This window comes from Mustelus asterias, chromosome 11 (assembly GCF_964213995.1).
Source record: "Mustelus asterias chromosome 11, sMusAst1.hap1.1, whole genome shotgun sequence".
NCBI classification, from domain to species: domain Eukaryota; kingdom Metazoa; phylum Chordata; class Chondrichthyes; order Carcharhiniformes; family Triakidae; genus Mustelus; species Mustelus asterias.
In genome coordinates, this window is record NC_135811.1 from 94170179 (window position 1) to 94189969 (window position 19791).

A 19791-nucleotide genomic window follows, 5' to 3' on the forward strand; every position below is an offset into this window, starting at 1 on the left:
TGTGTGAGGGGTGGGGAGCAGACAGTGTGAGAGGGGGAGATGTGAGAGGTGGGGGGAGAGAGCGTGAGGGGTGGAGGGGAGGGGGGAGAGTGTGTGCGGGGTGGGAGACCTGAGCCTAGGACACAATACTTAAGACTAAAGAGTGGGTGACTCTGTAAACTGATGCCTCTGAAGTGCAGGGATGGATGGTGCTGGGTTTGACAGGCTGCACCCAGACAGAGTGTGCAGGAGGGGCGGAGGGAAGTGAAATCACTTTGTAAGCATTGTGGCTTCAACTTTCAATGTGCCTTGGACGGCAGCAGTGGTAGAACATAAAACTTCAAAGTCAGCGAGGGAAACGACTGCATTTGTTACAGGAAAATAACTGAGGACAGACTACACACACACACACACACACACCTCCATCGGCAACTTTTGGCGTCCTGTTGCCGAGCAACAGCTGTAATTAGCGAGTGGCAGTGTGTGTATGTGGGAGCTGTCAGTTACCAGCAGGGTTCCTCTCGGTCAGTGTCAGGCTGCTGTGCTGTCAGGGTCTCTCCCTGGGCTGCTGTGCTGTCAGGGTCTCTCCCTGGGCTGCTCTGCTCTCAGGGTCTCTCCCTGGGCTGCTCTGCTCTCAGGGTCTCTCCCCGGGCTGGCTGCGTTTTGATTTCACCCTCGGTCCCTCTCAGCCGCAGTTAAACACTCAGCTCTGCAACTTTTGCAATGGCTTCTGCACAACATTGGGAAGGAAGGCGCAGGCAATGGATTGCAGATAAAAGAGTCAAGGCGCAGCAGGTATGGCTCTTTACTAACACTCTGGCTGCAGGGAATAGTTACAGTGTCATCTTGATCAACACTTGTAAGTGGTGATGCACCAAATAGATTAACACCAAGGAGAACCAGAAGACGGGTTCTATTTACTATATTCCAAACCTATTGATTTCTCGCTGTCCCTTGGTTGCAAGGTGGCACTGCAATAGTTTGCCACACTCAGTATGTGTGGGCACAACATAAGCCAGTTGTTTAAAGTAAAGTAAAAGTAAAGTTTATTTATTAGTCACAAGTAGGCTTACATTAACACCGCAATGAAGTTACTGTGAAAATCCCCTAGTCGCCACACTCCGGCGCCTGTTCGGGTACACTGAGGCAGAATTTAGCACGGCCAATGCATCTAACCAGCACGTCTTTTGGACTGTGGGAGGAAACCGGAGCACCCGCAGGAAACCCACGCAGACACGGGGAGAACGTGCAAACTCCACACAGACAGTGACCCAAGCTGGGAATCAAACAAGGGTCCCTAGCACTGCGAGGCAGCAGTGCTAACCACCGTGCCACCCCCCACTGCGCTTGCAGGCGCAGGTAAAACTCTGTCAGACTCTGTGCTATCCCAGTGTCGACAACACATTGGCAACGATTTGATTTTTAAAGGTGCAAAGACTACACAGCAGCCACCTCCCCTCTTCCAAGGCAATGTACCCTGTCGGGTGTCCTTGAGGAGGGAGCACGTGAGTGTCTGCCAGCACCATCAAGGCCTTCTGTGCCCGATGGGGACCGCAGGCGTTGGGGTGTTTTATCAACCCCTTTAATCACATTTTGTTTGAATGTTTTAAGTTTCCTTTGAGATTCTGTTTGCTTTGACGGGGTATCCCTTTGAGGAGTATTTTAATTGATCCCTGAGTTTATCAGGTTATTTGAAAGAAACACAGCAGCCCCACCATCAACATCTGATAAATGATGGGTTAAAGTAAAGGGAATTGCACACTTAACTAGTTGTGCTCAAAGGTCAATAGCATTGCGTGGAACACTGGCTGGACCATTCGAGTCAAATCCGTGCTGTTCATTCTATATATTTATATGTGACTCATGTTACCTAAGACCTAAATAAAAGCAAAATACAACGGATGAAGGAGATTGTAAATAAAAACACAAAGTGCTGGAAAAACTCAGCAGGTCTGGCAGCATCTGTAGAGAGAGGAGCAGAGTTAACATTTTGGGGCCAATTTGACTCTTCTTCAGAATCCTTTAAGACCAATTTTTGTCTGTGTTTCCAGCATCTTCACATTTCTCCAACAGGAGTCAATCGAATGGTAATTAAAACTTTGACTTTTTCACTTTGCTAACCTCGGGGTGTTGCTCCCTGCCAACCTATTACATATTGCACTTAATTAGCACAGATCAAAGCTAGCATTCCACCCCCCCCAACTCCTCCCCCCCTCCCCCATCAGTATGTCTCAGCTCCTCATTGAGAACCCTAATCACATGGTGTGTTGATTAATGCAATTGCAAACCTCTCAATAGTGGTCTAGGTGGAATCTTTTTAACAAATATATTGATTTGAGCCGGTGCTGGTGAGCACTGTTCTTGGGGTCTCTTATCCCTTGCTGTAACCAAAAGCTGTTTGGTAAGGTTGCTGGTTGAGAAATTCCCCCACTGCCAGCCTCAGTGAATTCTCACAAACGTTTGCTCCATTTGTAGCAGGTGTACAAGTCCCACAGTGTCTAAAGTCCCACTACAAGAATAGTCTTAACAGTAACAGTACTGTTAACAGTTATGAGAATAGGACCTGGGTGGGATTGTGGTTGGTGCAGACTCGATGGGCCGAATGGCCTCATTTTGCACTGTAGGGATCTATGATGAACAATGACAATGCCTATTTGTTGGAGAATGTGCAGGAGCAGGCAGGTTTCCTGTGGATCCCTCCCCTGTGGCCTAGCCACACCAACATTCCTAAAAGTGGTTGCCAAACCTCCAGAATTGGCCCGGAGTCTCCACCAATTGATTAATCTCCAGGACACTGCTGTGTGTAACTCTGGAGAAAAATCATCAGGATATTTTTTTTAAATTGAGGCAGTTTCTTTGAACATTCCTCTTCACCAGAATGGAAAATACTGAAAATGATGGTGGTAGGGGGGTGGTGCAGTTTGGCTTAGAGTCAAGCATCATCCAGTTGGGTAATGAGTCTTTTTTTCCAATTGGCGCATGGTGGCGCAGTGCTTAGCACTGCTGCCTGACAGCGCTAGGGACCTGGGTTCAATTCCAGCCTCAAGTGACTGTCTGTATGGAGTTCGCACATTCTCCCTGTGTCTGTCTGCGTGGGTTTCCTCCGGGTGCTCTGGTTTCCTCCCACACTCCAAAGATGTGCAGGTCAGGTGGATTGACCATGATAAATTGCCCCTTAGTGTCTCAAGATGTGTAGGTTAGATGGATTAGCCATGGGAAATGTGTGGGGTTACAAAGATAGGGCAGGGGAGAGGGCGTGGGTAAGATACTCTTTCAGAGGGTCGGTGCACTTGAGGGGCCGAATGGCCTCTTCTGCAATGTAGGGATTCTATGATTCAGAACGGCAGTGCATCAGAAGGATGGATTTGTTGGCCGTGTGGGGGTGCCAGTCATGTGATGGCTCCTCCAGGCATACATTTAATCACAGTTGGCAACACTAATAATTAGCATTAAGCTGAGACCAGAGAATACTGGTGTCTTGTCCTTTATCTATTATTACTCTCCAGCTCTAGTTTCTTGACCTGATGTTTGACTTCTGCTCGTCCATAATAATAAAATTTGACTTCATTGTTACTGTTTCAGGATGAACTTATAAAAAGGAAGCAGTCTAAACCTTCAGATCAACCGATGACAAACAAAGGTACAAATACAGTGAAGTATATACTTTAATGGAAATATTTTTCCTTGTGTGAGCTCTGCTGGTTTTCTATTACCTTCTTCTCTGGTGAATGCTACTCGAAACTCTCCTATCCTGTTCCTCTTAAATTGCAATAATGTAAACTTACACTATCTCCCTCCTTGTTTCATTCTCTGTGTCAGAATCAACCTCATCTCACCGGCTGCTATTCTATCTTATTCTTTCTATGACAACAGAAGTGTAGAATTCCTTATATATCTCCGTTTCTCTTTTCTCCTCGAATTTTAAAATCTAAACACAAGATAACCCATTCACCATTTGACTTGTCTTCTTTCCAACTCTGTCCCGTAGGCTTTGATTTTTAACTTACTTTCATCCATTTCCTGTAAAACAAACCCTTCCCAGTGCTTTATTTTCAGTTTTATGTTGCCATTTTCTCCATTCTATCCTGTCCCTAACTTAGGAGCACTGACTGTTCTTCCCTGTGCATGTTTTGTGTGCGTGTGTGTGTAGTTGATTCAGGTGTTGAGTCCTGGTGGCTGCTTTCCCCTTTTGTCTCTGAATTGCTCCTGTTGTTGGAGCAAAGTTTGAGCTGCTTTCTGAGTCAATTCAGAAGTTTGGAGTTTGTTGGGTTTACACTGCAGAAAGGAAGTCAAATTTGGAGCACATTTACCAACAAAAGTGACAGATGTTTTATGGTAATCAAGGTAGTAGCCTCACTCAGCGCCATCCTCCTGAACATCTTAATAGTTTAAAGTATGCGCTGGAGTTTCTCCAATAGCTTAATGAATAAATAACCCCACTATTTAAAAAGGGAGGTGGAGAGAAAACAGGGAATCATAGACCAGTGATCCTGACGTCGGTTGTGGGGAACATTCTAGAATCATTATCAAAGATTTTAGAGCAAAACACTTGGAAAACAGTGGCAGGATTGGACAGAGTCAGCATGGATTGATGAAAGGGACATCATACTTGACAAATCTACTGGAATCCTCCGAGGATGTATCTAGCAGAGTTGATGAGGGGGAGCCAGTAGATGTGGTTAAATGGTCTTTCAGAAGGCTTTTGACAAAGTCCCACGTAAGAGCTGAGCGTGTAAAATTAAAGCGCATGGAATTGGGCACAGTGTATTGATATGGATAGAAAACTGGTTGGCTGACAGGAAACAGAGTAGGAATAAACAGGTCTTTTTCCAAATGCCAGGCAGTGACTAGCGGAGTACCACAGGGATCAGTACTGGGACCCAGCGATTCACTGTATATATATTCATTATTTAGATGAGGGACTAAATGTAATATCTCCAAATTTGCAGAGGACATAAAGCTGGGGTGGGAGGGTGAGCTCTGAGGAGGATGCAGAGATCCTTCAGTGTGATTTGGACAGGTTGAGTGAGTGGGCAAATCAATGGCAGATGCAGTATAATGTGGATAAATGTGAGGTTATCCACTTCGGTAGCAAAAGCAGGAAGGCTGTTCCTGAATGGCTATCTGAATGGCCATAAATTAGGAGAGGGAATTATGCAATGAGACCCGAGTGTCCTCGTACACCAGTCACTGAAGGTAAGCATGCAGGTGCAGCAGGCAGTAAAAAAGACAAATGGTATGTTGGCCTTCATAGCGAGAGGATTTGACTACAGGAACAGGGATGTCTTGATGCAATTATGTAGGGCCTTGGTGAACCACATGTGAAGTATTGTGTGCAGTTTTGGTCTCCTTATCTGAGGAAGGATGTTCTTGCTCTGGAGGGAGTGCAGAGTAGGTTTACCAGGCTGATTCCTGGGATGGCAGGACTGATATACGAGGAGAGATTGAGTCAGTGAGGATTTTATTTGCTGGAGTTAAAGAGAATAGAAATCTGTAAAAGTCTAACAGGACGAGGCAGGATAGTTACAAGAAGGATGTTCCCACTGGTGGGGATGTCCAGAACCAGGGAGTCACAATCTGAGGATATAGTGTAAACTGTTTAGGACAAAGATAAGGATACATTTTTTGACCCAGAAAGTGGTCAACCTGTAGAATTCTCTACCACAGAAAGTAGTTCAGAAGCAGTTAGATATAGCACTTGAGGTGAAGGGGATCAAAGGATATGGGGGAAGGTGGGGTCAGGCTATTGAGTTGGAAGATCAGCCATGATCATAATGAATGGTAGAGCAGGCTTGGAGGGCCGAATGGCCACCTCCTGCTCTTATTTTTTATGTTATTATGTTTCTAAATGCACCATGGGATGTTATACTAATCATTACAGATGGGAAGGCGCTCAGATTTATTGTCAAGTCTGTACTGACTTAGCTGAACTGAATCAGGACTGTGGAATGGAGGGGGTGGGGGCAATTATTTAATGCTCCTATTGTTGCTGTATGCATGGACATTGCGTAAGTTTATGATCGGGGAGACGGCCCCAAAGTTGAATAGCCTATCACTATTTCCTTTTCATGATCATGCATCAAAAATGGCTACTTAGGGGAGATGTTGGGGGCCGCAATATCTTTGCAACTTTAATGAATTCTGAATAATTGTTGAAAGGATCGGAGACAGGTTGGGCAAGAAATGGTCAATTTCAAATGTCACTGATATGAATATAAATTTACATTTAATGAGATTTCCTCTTTTCCTGGAAGCTCCCAAGCCGGAAGTTTCAACTGAAGATCAGACCCCTGGTTACAAACGCATCAGAAGATACTCAGTAAGTGTGCTCCTGATTTTGATTTACTTGATTCTTTCAGCATTTTGATTGTCCATCCTGAATTGCCATTGAGAAGGTGGTGGAGAGTCGCCTTCTTGAACCGCTGCAGTCCATGTGGTGTAGGTACACCCACAGTGCTGTTAGGGAAGGAGTCCCAGGATTTTGACTGAGAGACAGTGAAGGAATGGTGATATGATTCCACGTGACGATGGTGTGTGGCTTGGAGGGGAACTTACAGGTGGCGGTGTTCCATTGCATCTGCTGCTGTTGTCCTTTTAGATGGTAAAGGTTGCAGGCTTGGAAGGTGTTGTCGAAGGAGCCTTGGTGAGTTGCTGCAGAGCATCTTGAACATGCTGCTGCCACTGGGCATCAGTGGAGGAGGGAGTGGGTGTCGAAGGTGGTGGACGTGGTGCCAAGCAAATGGGTTGCTATGTCCTGGATGGTGTCAAGTTTGAGTGCTGTTGGTATTGCATTCATCCAGACAAATCAAGAATATTACATCACACTCCTGACTTATGCCTTGTAGATGGTGGGCAGCCTTTGGGCAGTCAGGAGACGAGTTACTCTGCCACAATTCCCAGCCTCTGACCTGCTCTGTAGCCACTGTATTTATATGGCGAGTCCAGTTCTGTTTCTGGTCAATGGTAACCTCCAGGATGTTGATGAGAGGTTTTCAGTGATGGTGATTCCACTGAATGTCAAGGCGAGATGATTAGATTCTCTCCTGTTGGACATGGTCGTTGCCTGGCACTACTGTGGCAAATGTTACTTGCCGCTTATCAGCCCAAGCCTGAATATTGCCCAGGTCTTGCTGCATATGGCGACGGACAGCTTCAGCATCTGAGGAGTTGCAAAAGGTGTTGAACGTTGTGCAATCATCAGCGAACATCACCAATTCTGAGCTTATGATGGAGGCAAGGTCATCGACGAAGCAGCTAAAGATTGTCAATGTATTATTACTCATTGTATGGTAATTACCTTGTTAAGGAATTGCTAGTTAAACATGTGATATTGATTGTCCTATAAATAGAGACAGCTGGAACACTTTGGAGAGAGAACTACTTGTAGGTTAGTAGCAGTGAGGCAGTGTCTTACAAAAAAAAAATCTGGATTGATTCTGCCACCACAATCACTTAAGAGTGGGATATGTATTGGAATCACATGGAGGCCAGACCAGGTAAGGATGGCAGATTTCCTTCACCAAAGGACATTAGTGAACCAGATGGGTTTTTTTAACAGTGGTTTCATGGTCACAATGACCAAGAACAGCTTTTATTTCCATGTTTATTAACTGAATTTTAATTCCACCAGCTGCTCTGGTTGGATTCAAATCTATGTATTCGGACCATTAGCCTGGGCCTCTGGATTATTAGCCCAGTGACATTACCACAGCCTCTCCCATATCTCATGGAAACACAACATTTATCTCTGATCCTTTTAAAAAAACAAATAGCACTTAAAGCTAATTTTAATACAACAATAAATATATGCTATCATTTAGTATTCAAGCTTATTTTTATTATGCAGCCAATAATGTCTGTTAGTGTTTCTCTGCATTACCTTGCTCAATATATTAGTCCTCAGCTAGTAGACTGGCTGGTTTATTTGCCTCTTTCATTGATTTGCAATAAATTTCCTCTGACTTGCACCTACTTTTCTTGCAGGGAGGAACACTGGGCTTTGGTCAAGTATCACAGCCATGTTTGGTGCCTTACTGTACAGCCAATAGCTGGCACACACATATACCCTGTATACATATAATTGGTATGATATAGCACACTACAATATCACAGAGCTGCCTTCAATTATTTATTTTGAAAGTAGCTAATTTACCCTTTTCTCTCAGAATAACAGAAGCACCAATTGTCTGAAGGTTAATGCATTTCTTAATGGGACTGTACATTCTGCAGGTACACATTTAACCTGTAGGTTATTATTATAGTGTGGTAGGAGTATAAATGCTCAGAACACAGACTCCATGCACAACTCTGAATTATAAGCTGTGGTACATACATAGAAATCCGAATCCTACAGTGCAGGAGAAGGCCATTTGGCCCATCGAGTCTGCACCGGCCACAATCCCACCCAGGCCCTATTCCCGTAACCCCCACATATTTACCCCGCTAATCCCGCTGACACTAGGGTCAATTTAGCATAGCCAATCAACATAACCGACATGGTTTAGACCGGAACAAAATTAGACTTTCTGGGTTTGTATTTGCGATAATCAGACATAGTAATTTAAGAACTTCATTAATACACATTATTATATGTGTGTGTGTGTGTATATATTAATATATGTGCATATGGATCCTTAGATGATCCTGGGAGCTTTTTCAGTGAGTAACTGAATCGGACCAGTTCCCTAATAGTTGTTGAATCAGCTGATCTCTGCTAAGGCAGCAGTGGGGAAGTACAACTGATTAATGAGGAGAAAATGAGGTTCCTGATAGCAGCTCCTCCTGAAGCAGATATGTTGAGTTAAAGCAGGCCCTGGTTCAGTGTGGTGACCACATTGCTGAATATGTTTTAAGTGAGAAGTTTCCAAATCTCTCTCAGATGCTACTAAGGCACCAATATGTTTCCACTCCACCAGGAGCACTGCAGGCTCTATGCGGTGAATGACATGCCTGAGGAATCATTTATAAATACAGTGCAAGTTTATCTGGGAAAATCCTAGTTTTAAAGTTTATTTATTAGTGTCACAAGTAGGCTTACATTAACACTGCAATGAAGTCACTGTGAAAATCCCCTCATTGCCACAGTGATGCACCTCAATGAGCACCCGGAAACAAGGCTTTAGAACTGAAGGCTTTAATCAGATAACAACGAAACTGCTAACACTAATACAACCGTTCAGACTGAAGGGGTCCTGCCGGAGCAGGGGGTCTTATACCCTGCCACCGGAGGCGGGACCCCACTGGAGTGTGCCAAGACAGCACTTAGAACAGGTAAACACCCTAACCCAACAACATAGTACAACCCCCATAACAACAACAACACCCTAGCCCAACAGTAACATAATAACAACCCCAGTGGTGAACCAACGATGGTTCACCACATTCACCCCTCCTTTAGGAACCAAAGGTGGCGGGGTGAATGAGAACAGATAATGACAAAAAATAAATAAATAAATAACAGGATTCACAAGTCCAGACGGTCTGGAGGACCACACCGACGCTGCGATCGTCTCAACACCGGTTGCGAAACCGGAGCAGGTGCTTGCGGTGGCTCTCTCAAAGCAACATCTGGCTGTCCCCTCAAAGACTCCCGGGCCGGCCGGCCCTGATGAGGCGATGGTGCAGGGGATCCTGGAACGATTGGTGGTGCTGGTGGTGGTGATGATGGTGGCGCCGATCTCCGAGTCTCAGGCAAGCTGTACATGGGGGTAAAAGTGTTATGCACTGGTCCCGGTGCTGACCGCGCCACGTCTGGGGAAAAAATGAGGAGTAGTGGATCTGTGACTGGGGGAATAGGAGCGACAGGAGTTGCTACGTCCCCTGCGGGCGCCAGGTCTCTGATGGAGACAGTGTCCTCTCGCCCGTCAGGATATGCCACATAGGCATACTGAGGGTTGGCGTGGAGGAGTTGGACCGGTTCGACCAAGGGGTCGGACTTGCGAGCCCTCACATGGCGCCGCAGAAGGACGGGTCCTGGGTACGTCAACCAGGCTGGCAATGAGGTCCCCGAGGACGACTTCCGAGGGAATGAGAACATCCTCTCGTGGGGAGTAGCATTGGTTGCCGTACACAGGAGGGAGCGGATAGAATGGAGCGCATTTGGAAGGACCTCCTGCCACCGGGAGACTGGAAGGCCCTTGGATTTTAGTGCCAGTAGGACAGCCTTCCAGACTGTAGCATTCTCCCTTTCCACCTGTCCGTTACCCCTAGGGTTGTAGCTCGTGGTTCTACTAGAGGCAATCCCGAATGAGAGCAGGAATTGCCTCAAGTCGTTGCTCATGAACGACGAGCCCCTGTCGCTATGAATATAGCAGGGGTACCCGAACAGGGTAAAAAGCTCACTGAATGCCTTGATGACGGTGGCAGTCGACGTGTCCGCACAGGGGAAAACAAACGGAAACCGGGAAAATTCGTCTATTATGTTAAGGAAATAGACATTCCGATCCGTTGAGGGAAGGGGGCCCTTAAAATCTACACTCAGCCTCTCAAAAGGGCGAGTGGCCTTGACCAAATGTGCCCGGTCTGGTCGATAAAAGTGTGGTTTGCATTCTGCGCAAGTCCTACAACTTCTCGTAACTGACCTGACCTCCTCCACCGAGTAGGGTAGGTTGCGGGCTTTTATAAAGTGGTAGAGTCTGGTGACTCCAGGATGACATAGATCATTGTGGAGAGCCTTCAAGCGGTCCTCCTGCATGATGGCGCATGTTCCGCGCGAGAGGGCATCCGAGGGCTCATTGAGTTTCCCTGGACGATACATAATATCGTAATTATAGGTGGAGAGCTCAATTCTCCACCGCAAGATCTTATCGTTCTTGATCTTGCCCCTCTGCGTGTTACTAAACATAAACGCCACGGATCGTTGATCCGTGATCAGGGTGAACCGCTTACCTGCCAGGTAATGGCGCCAGTGTCTGACTGCCTCCACAATGGCCTGAGCCTCCTTTTCCACCGCCGAGTGCCGAATTTCGGGGCCTTGAAGGGTGCGGGAAAAAAACGCGACGGGCCTGCCTGCCTGGTTTAGTGTGGCGGCTAGGGCAAAATCAGATGCATCACTCTCCACCTGGAAGGGGATGGATTCATCCACCGCGTGCATCGTGGCTTTCGCAATGTCGCTTTTCAAAGCCTTGAAGGCCAATTGGGCCTCCGGCGTAAGTGGGAAGGTCGTGGACTTAATGAGCGGACGAGCTTTGTCCGCATAGTTGGGGACCCACTGTGCATAGTACGAAAAGAAGCCGAGGCATCTCCTCAGTGCTTTCGTGCTAGCGGGCAAGGGAAGTTCAGTAAGGGGGCGCATACGGTCTGGATCAGGGCCGATGACCCCGTTTTCCACCACGTATCCAAGGATAGCTAACCTGCGCGTACGGAATACACACTTCTCCCTGTTATAGGTCAGATTCAGGTGAGATGCAGTGCGCAGAAAGTGTTGGAGATTTGTGTCATGGTCCTGCTGGTCATGGCCGCAGATGGTGACGTTATCCAGGTACGGGAAGGTAGCCCGCAACCCGTTCTGGTCCACCATTCGGTCCATAGCACGCTGGAAGACCGAGACCCCATTGGTGACACCAAATGGAACCCTGAGGAATTGGTATAGACGACCATCCGCCTCAAAAGCCGTATATTGTCGGTCCTCTGGGCGGATGGGGAGTTGATGGTAGGCGGACTTAAGGTCTATGGTAGAAAACACTCGGTACTGCGCAATCTGATTGACCATATCAGAAATGCGCGGGAGAGGATACGCATCCAGCTGCGTATAACGATTAATGGTCTGACTATAGTCGATGACCATCCGAGGTTTGTTCCCGCTTTTGACTACCACGACCTGCGCTCTCCACGGACTAGCACTGGCCTGTATGATCCCTTCCTTGAGGAGCCGCTGAACCTCAGATCTAATAAAGATCCGGTCCTCAGCGCTGTAACGCCTACTTTTAGTAGCGATGGGCTTGCAGCCAGGTACCAGATTCTTAAAGAGGGATGGTGTAGTGATTTTCAGGGTGGATAGATTGCATGCGGGGCGCTTTGGGCAATTTGGAGGCTGCGGCTGATTCCCTACTGCCAGTGAAGGGAGTGGCCCACCGTACTGTAGGATCACACTCCTCATGTGGGCCATAAAGTTTAGTCCGAGGAGAATTGGCGCGCAAAGGTGAGGTAACACAAGGAGCCTGTATTGCTCGTAAATTGTGCCCTGTACCTCAAGAGTTACCATACATTGTCCTTGGATCGGTACAGACCGGGACTGTGATGCCATGGAAATTGTCTGTTTGGCAGGGAGAATCCGGAGTCCACACCTTTTAGCAGTTTCAGGGTGTATGAAACTTTCGGTGCTCCCACTGTCAAACAGACAATTCACAGTTCTGCCACTAACCTTTACCTCCATCATAGAATGTTCCAGTCTGTAGTGCCTGGTCTGATCCAGAGAGATCGACGCCACCGTTGGCCCCTGGGCGTCACTGCATGCTGCCGATGTGGATGCTGAGGACCCCTGCTGGTCGCTGCTGCATGCTGCCGATGTGGATGCTGAGGACCCCTGCTGGTCGCTTCTAGTCGTCGTGGACCATGATGGCCGCCCCCATGGATAGCATGTGGCCGAGGGCTCCAAGCGCAGCGACTCCTGGTGGTCTTCCTGCTCCTCTGTTTGCCACGATGGCGCCGTCCTGAGATCGCACGTGGTCGGACCTCGTGGGTACTGCGACGCCGAAGGAGATTGTCTCCGTTCTGGAGGGTTACAAGCTGCACTGCCGTTTTTAGGTTTGGACCTGCAGACTTTGCCGTAGTGGCCTTTTTTACCGCACTGGCTGCAGATTGCCGTTCTTGCCGGGCACTGTTGCCGTGGATGCTTGGCCCCACCGCAAAAATAGCATCGCTGGCCACCTGGAGCTGCCGCCGTCGTCGAATCGATCTGGGAGCGCGGGTTCGCGGGGCGAGGAGGGAGCAGAGATTGTTCCAACCACGTTGACTGCACGTGGTCCTCGGGGTACAGCGCCAAGCTCTTCGACGCCGCCTCCAACCTCACGGCCATCCCCATTGCCTGGGTCAAATTGAGTTTCCCCTTTTCTAATAATTTTAATCTGATGTATGAGGACCCTACCCCTGCTACGAACGCGTCTCGGGCGAGGTCGTGCATGTACTGCTCGGCGGAGACGTCCTTACAGTCACAAGCCCTGGCAAGCTGCAGGAGTTCATTGGCGTAGTCTTCTATGGTCTCGCCCGACTGCCGACGTCGTGTAGCGAGGAGATAACGAGCGTGAATCTCGTTGGGTGGCGTAATGTACCTATTCTTTAGGAGCTCGACGGCACCCTGGTAAGTGGAAGCTGCACGAATGGCTAGGTAAATCGTGTCGCTTACCCTTGCGTGGAGGACTTGGAGTCTATCACTGTCCGTAGTGATAGCTACCGAGGCTGCCAGGTAGTCCTCGAAGCACTTCCACCAATGGTCGAACGTGTTAGCTGCACCGACCGCACGTGGGTCCAGTGTCAGACGATCCGGTTTTAGAATCTGTTCCATGTTCTAAGTTATCTGATTAAATTGATGCACCTCAATGAGCACCCGGAAACAAGGCTTTAGAACTGAAGGCTTTAATCAGATAACAACGAAACTGCTAACACTAATACAACCGTTCAGACTGAAGGGGTCCTGCCGGAGCAGGGGGTCTTATACCCTGCCACCGGAGGCGGGACCCCACTGGAGTGTGCCAAGACAGCACTTAGAACAGGTAAACACCCTAACCCAACAACATAGTACAACCCCCATAACAACAACAACACCCTAGCCCAACAGTAACATAATAACAACCCCAGTGGTGAACCAACGATGGTTCACCACACACAGTCCTGTTGGGGTACACTGAGGGAGAATTTAGCATGGCCAATGCACCTAACCAGCATGTCTTTTGGACTGTGGGAAGAAACCAGAGCACCCGGAGGAAACCCACGCAGACACGGAGAAAGTGCAAACTCCACACAGATCTGAGGCTGGAATTGAACCTGAGTCCCTGGCGCTGTGATGCAGCAGTGCTTGCCACTGTGCCACCCCTACTAATAATTGTTCACTACTATCATAATACATCTTCACCCAGCAACTTTTAGGTAAGCCAACTCTTTCAGTTTAATTTCACAATGATGAGGCAGATTTTGTATATACCCTGCTTCTGTGATGTGGAAACTTCCACCCTTCTATGTTGGTAATGTGATACACTTCAATGGGACTAATAATCATTCTGTTATCACTGGATTATGTTACCATTGGATTGTGTAGCAGAGGTTATGCAGGCTCCCCACAGCATTGTCCTGTCCACTACAAAAGGTGATACTGATCATGCTCGTTTTGGGAGTGTAACCATGACTTTCTTTTAAAATATGTTGGTTTGCCTCCCAAGTTAGATATTTACTTCAATATTTTATTGCACTGCTTTACTCCAATGGCCAACTGTAGTCCATGTGAACCATGGGACTTGTGAAGAAAGCACAGCTCCATCATATCTAAGAAGTTGTATCATCATAGCCTGACAAAAAAAACGTGAATTTAAAGTTGTTATACTTTTAAGAGTGCTTTGATTTTTATAGAAAAACTGCCTTATGCAACACGGGTGGCACGGTGGCACAGTGGTTAGCACTGCTGCCTCACAGCGCCAGGGACCCGGGTTCAATTCCCGGCTTGGGTCACTGTCTGGGAGTCTGCATGTTCTCCCCGTGTCTGCGTGGGTTTCCTCCGGGTGCACTGGTTTCTTCCCACAATCCAAAGATGTGCGGGTTAGGGTGGATTGGACATGCTAAATTCTCCCTCAGTGTCAGGGGGACTAGCTAGGGTAAATACATGGGGATAGGGCCTGGGTGGGATTGTAGTCGGTGCAGACGTGATGGGCCGAATGGCCTCCTTCTGCACTGTAGGGATTCTATGATGTGGTTGATGTGGTGTATATGGATTTCAGCAAAGCATTTGATAAGGTTCCCCATGGTAAGCTTATGCAGAAAATACGGACACATGGGATTGAGGGTGATTTAGTGGTTTGGATCGGGAATTGGCTAGCTGTAAGAAAACACAGGGTGGTGGTTGATGGGAAATATTCATCCTGGAGTTCAGTTACTAGTGGTGTACCGCAAGGATCTGTTTTGGGGCCACTGCTGTTTGTCATTTTTATTAATGACCTGGATGAGGGCGTAGAAGGATGGATTAGATGACACTAAAGTCAGTGGAGTTGTAGACAGTGCGGAGGGTAGTGGCAGGTTACAGAGGGACATAGATAAGCTGCAGAGCTGGGCTGAGAGGTGGCAAATGGAGTTTAGTGCGGAAAAGAGTGAGGTGATTCACTTTGGAAGGAGTAACAGGAATACAGAGTACTGGCCTGATGGTAAGATACTTGGTAGTGTGGATGAACAGAGGGATCTGGGTGTCCATGTGCATAGATCCCTGAAAGGTGGCATCCAGGTTGATAGGGTTGTTAAGAAGGCGTACGGTGTGTTAGCTTTTATTGGTAGAGGGATTGAGTTTCGGAGCCAGGAGGTCATGCTGCAACTGTACAAAACTCTGGTGCGGCCGCACTTGGAGTATTGCGTACAGTTCTGGTCGCCGCATTATAGGAAAGATGTGGAAGCATTGGAAAGGGTGCAGAGGAGATTTACCAGGATGTTGCCTGGTACGGTGGGAAGATCGTATGAGGAAAGGCTGAGGGACTTGAGGTTGTTTTTGTTAGAGAGAAGAAGGTTAAGAGGTGACTTAATAGAGGCATACAAGATGATCAGAGGATTAGATAGGGTGGATAGTGAGAGCCTTTTTCCTCGGATGATGATGGCTAGCACGAGGGGACATAGCTTTAAATTGACGGGTGAGAGGTATAGGACAGATGTTAGAGGTAGGTTCTTTACTCAGAGTAGTAAGGGTGTGGAATGCCCTGCCTGCAGCAGTAGTGGACTCGTCAACATTAAGAGCATTCAAATGGTTATTGGATAAACATATGAATGATATTGGAATAGTGTAGATTAGAGGGGCTTTAGATTGGTACCACTGGTTGGCGCAACATCGAGGGCCGAAGGGCCTGTACTGCGCTGTAATGTTCTATGATTCTAAGTTCCCATGAAAAATGGTCTAGGCATATCTACATTTATCAAGGGTATTTGAAGCAGTCACGTGTATACAAGCGAATGACATCTCATGTTGTAGATTAAATATCCAAATCAAACACTCAGTCACTGGATCCACAAGAGAAGGAATGTTGTTTGATATGAATGTTTACTTTCAACGGGAAGCCAGTATGATTGTTTATTCATATCCTATCGACTTGAGTGATAGGCTTGATTGTTACCTCAGTGGAAAAGAGCTTCTCGATCTTGTGTGTTCAAATTTGACTTTGGAGTTCAAAGATAATTGGAAGAGTTGCAGGTTTTCAGTGCGTCCCTTAGGATCATAGAATCCCTACAGTGCAGAAGAGGCCATTTGGCCCAGCGAGTCTGCACCAACCTCCCCGACACAGTATCTCACACAAGCCCTGAACTGGAGCTCAGTTTTTAAAAAACCCTGGAAAGGACACTGAATCTATTTCCAGAACTTTAACACTCCGCAGGCCAAGCCTTATTTTGCGCATTATCTTCTGCATTCTTTCGCTTCAATGAAAATGGTGATTTTAGATAGATTTGTCTGTTTCAGTCTTAACAGTAGTGTGATGGCCTTTCGGGAAAAAAAGGGGAGCTTAATGGGTCCCCCACACAATTGCTGCTGTGAACTAAAGAGGTAAAAAGGGTTGTTGTTCATCTGTACATTCATGTCATGCATAAGAATGCACATTTTAGTCCGTAGTTGACAAAACAATTGCCTTTTACTTGAACTGTATCAAGAGTGTTGTGAGAGGACCAGAATAATATATACAGTTTGAAAGAAAAACTCATTAATTATGCTAAACAAAGCACAGACCTCAACAAGCTCAGCTTGCTGAACATCAAGACCATTATGATTTTTATGCCTCCTTTTCTCTCTCCCTTTTTGTGCTTTAGTCCACAGATTATAATCAGCAATGGTGAAGAATTGAACCATCAGGCACGATAATCTCCAGCTAATGAAAACTCTTCCCTCCAACTGAGAAGTTCTGTATGGTTTAAATGTACAGTACCAGGAAGTAAAATTGTATAGATTGTTACATTCAGCTTGTTGAGCCACCACGGTACCAGCCCACAAAGCTCAAGTAAATAAAATCTTTTCAACATTATTCGTCATTTGTCAACTGTCAGCACAATGCTTCTCCCTTTCCTTTTCAATTACCTAGGGTTCCGTCACCAAAACTACTTTTGCTTAATCCTGAAGGCTATTACACATCTCCATGCTCCTGTATGAGCTCTTGTAAGCAAGTCTGGGAGGTTTATAGCAATACGGTGGCACAGTGCCTCACAGCGCCAAGGACCTGGGTTCAATTGCCGGCTTGGGTCACTGTCTGTGCGGAGTCTGCACATTCTCCCGTGTCTACGTGGGTTTCCTCTGGGTGCTCCGGTTTCCTCTCTCACTCCAAAGATGTGCGGATTAGGTGGATTGGCTATGCTAAATTGTCCCTTAGTGTCAGGGGGATTAGCTAGGGTAAATGCATGGGGTTATATGGATAGGTCCTGGATGGGATTGTGGTTGGTGTAGACTCGATGGACCGAATGGCCTCCTTCTGCACTGTAGGATTCTATGACTCTATGATTTCAAAAATGTATTTTCCATCCTCTTGATCTGTTCCTGTGCAGCACACATTCTTCCCAGGTTTAGCCAACAACTCTAAAACCATTTGCTGAAATTACTTGAGAACAGTCCTGACTGACTTCTGGGTTGGAATCTGTGTGTGCAATATCATTAGTAAAGATTCCAGCAACATACCCACATGAAACAAATTAACTTGTTAGGAATTTCATCCAAATATTTTTACAGGTATGTTACTAATATTCCACAGCACTGCTTCATTTATTCATTTCCCTTTCTGTGATCAATGCTGATCTTAGAAAAGCTGAGGTTGGGAGCTTGTCATTGAGGAATTGTGCACACAAGTTTCAAGTTGTGCAGAACGGTATAACACATTATTTACACCAGCACCTTGGTGTTTAAACAGATTATATGGCTCTCGTTTGAGGAACTGTGTTGTCAGAATAGTAAAAGCAAAGTGTCGGCACTCTTATTGATGTTTGATTTGGTATGTATTGGGATACAGTGAAAAGTACTGTTTGTTGTGCAACATACAGACAAAACATATCGTTCGTAGAGTCTATAGGGGAGAAGGAAAGGAGAGGGTGCAGAATATAGTGTTACAGTCATAGCTAGGGTGTAGAGAAAGATCAGCTTGATATATGATCGGTCCATTCAAAAATCTGATGGTAGCAGGGAAGCTGTCCTTGAGTCGGCTGGTACGTGATCTCAGACTTTTGTATCTTTTTCCCAATGGAAGAAGGTGGAAGAAAGAATGTCCGGGGTGCGTGGGGTCCTTGAAAATGCTGGCTGCTTTTCCGAGGCAGAGGGAAGCGTAGACAGAATCGATGGATGGGAGACTGGTTTGCGTGATGGACTGGGCTACATTCACAACCCTTTGTAGTTTCTTGCGGTCTTGGTCAGAACAAGAGCCATACCAAGCTGTGATACACCCGGAAAGAATTCTTTCTATAGTGCATCTGTAAAAACTGGTGAGAGTCATAGTGGACATGCTGAACTTCACTAGCCTCCTGAGAAAGTAGAAGTGTTAGTGGGCTTTCTTAACCAAAGCATCAGCATAGAGGGACCAGGACAGGTGGTTGGTGATCTGGACACCTAGAATTGGAAACTCTTGACCATTTCCACTTCATCCCCATTAATGTGGATTGGGGCATGTCCTCCACTATGCTTCCTGAATTTGATAACTATCTCCTTCGTTTTACTGCCATTGAGGGAGAGATTGTCATCGCACCATTTCACCAGATTCTCTACCTCTTTCCTGTACTGCGACGACTCATCATTGTTTGAGATCTGACCCATTATATTGTGTAAAGTTTCTTTGGCGAAGCAGAGGTTCTCCTCCAACAGCAGTGTGAGTATTGTGTGTGGCCTTCCCTGGTTGGGTATATGAAGCAGAATATCCTGTCAGTGCTGTCTTCTGATCAAATGCATCACATAAAAAATGTCAGAATAGTAACCCAGATGCATTGCCATGAACATCTGAGAATATTAGATTTGTTGTCATGATGCGAAGTTAGGATTAAATTATTAGTGGTTCAAACAAAAAAATGTAGTTCCTACTCAACTCAGGCCTTAGAACACATGCCTCCCACCTCCTGGGAGGGATCACTTTGAATCCCTCCAATCAGAATTCTGCCACTCTATAAACAGCTCTTAATTGTTGTAAAAACCCACCTGGTTCACTAATGTCCTTTAGGAAAAGAAACCTGCTGTCCTTTTCTGGTCTGGCCTACAGGTGAGTCCAAATCCACAGCAATGTGGTTGACTCTTAAAATGCCCTCTGAATTGGCCTAGCAAGCCACTCAGTTCGAGGGCAATTAGGGATGGGCAATAAATGCTGCCCCCAGCCAGTGACACCCACATCCCCTTAACAAGCACAAAAAATATATAAAATTGGTAAGCTCGGTTATTCTTTTAAGAGAATTCTATCTTTTTGCCACCAGGGGAAACATTGGGATTTGGAATTGATGCTGCAGGCAAGCCCCAATGTGATAGAATTTCATTCCCTCTGATCTTTCTAACTCATTTCAAAATCAGTAATTTGTAAGTAAAATGTTGAAAGTTGATATCCGAGTCACAGTTGTCTGAGCTACCACGCCTGATTTCCATTAATTACAAATCACTATGAATCTATATTAATTCAACATCACAAA

At 46.4% G+C, this 19791-nt stretch overlaps 1 long non-coding RNA gene across 1 annotated transcript; it reads left to right on the forward strand.

Moving 5' to 3' along the window:
- The first annotated feature begins 450 nt into the window (after window positions 1-450).
- LOC144500976 (uncharacterized) lies at window positions 451-17170 on the forward strand. The gene is made up of 4 exons (XR_013499022.1): window positions 451-774; window positions 3562-3619; window positions 6234-6298; window positions 16960-17170. It is a non-coding gene; the product is annotated as an uncharacterized LOC144500976 (long non-coding RNA).
- The last annotated feature ends 2621 nt before the right edge of the window (window positions 17171-19791 follow it).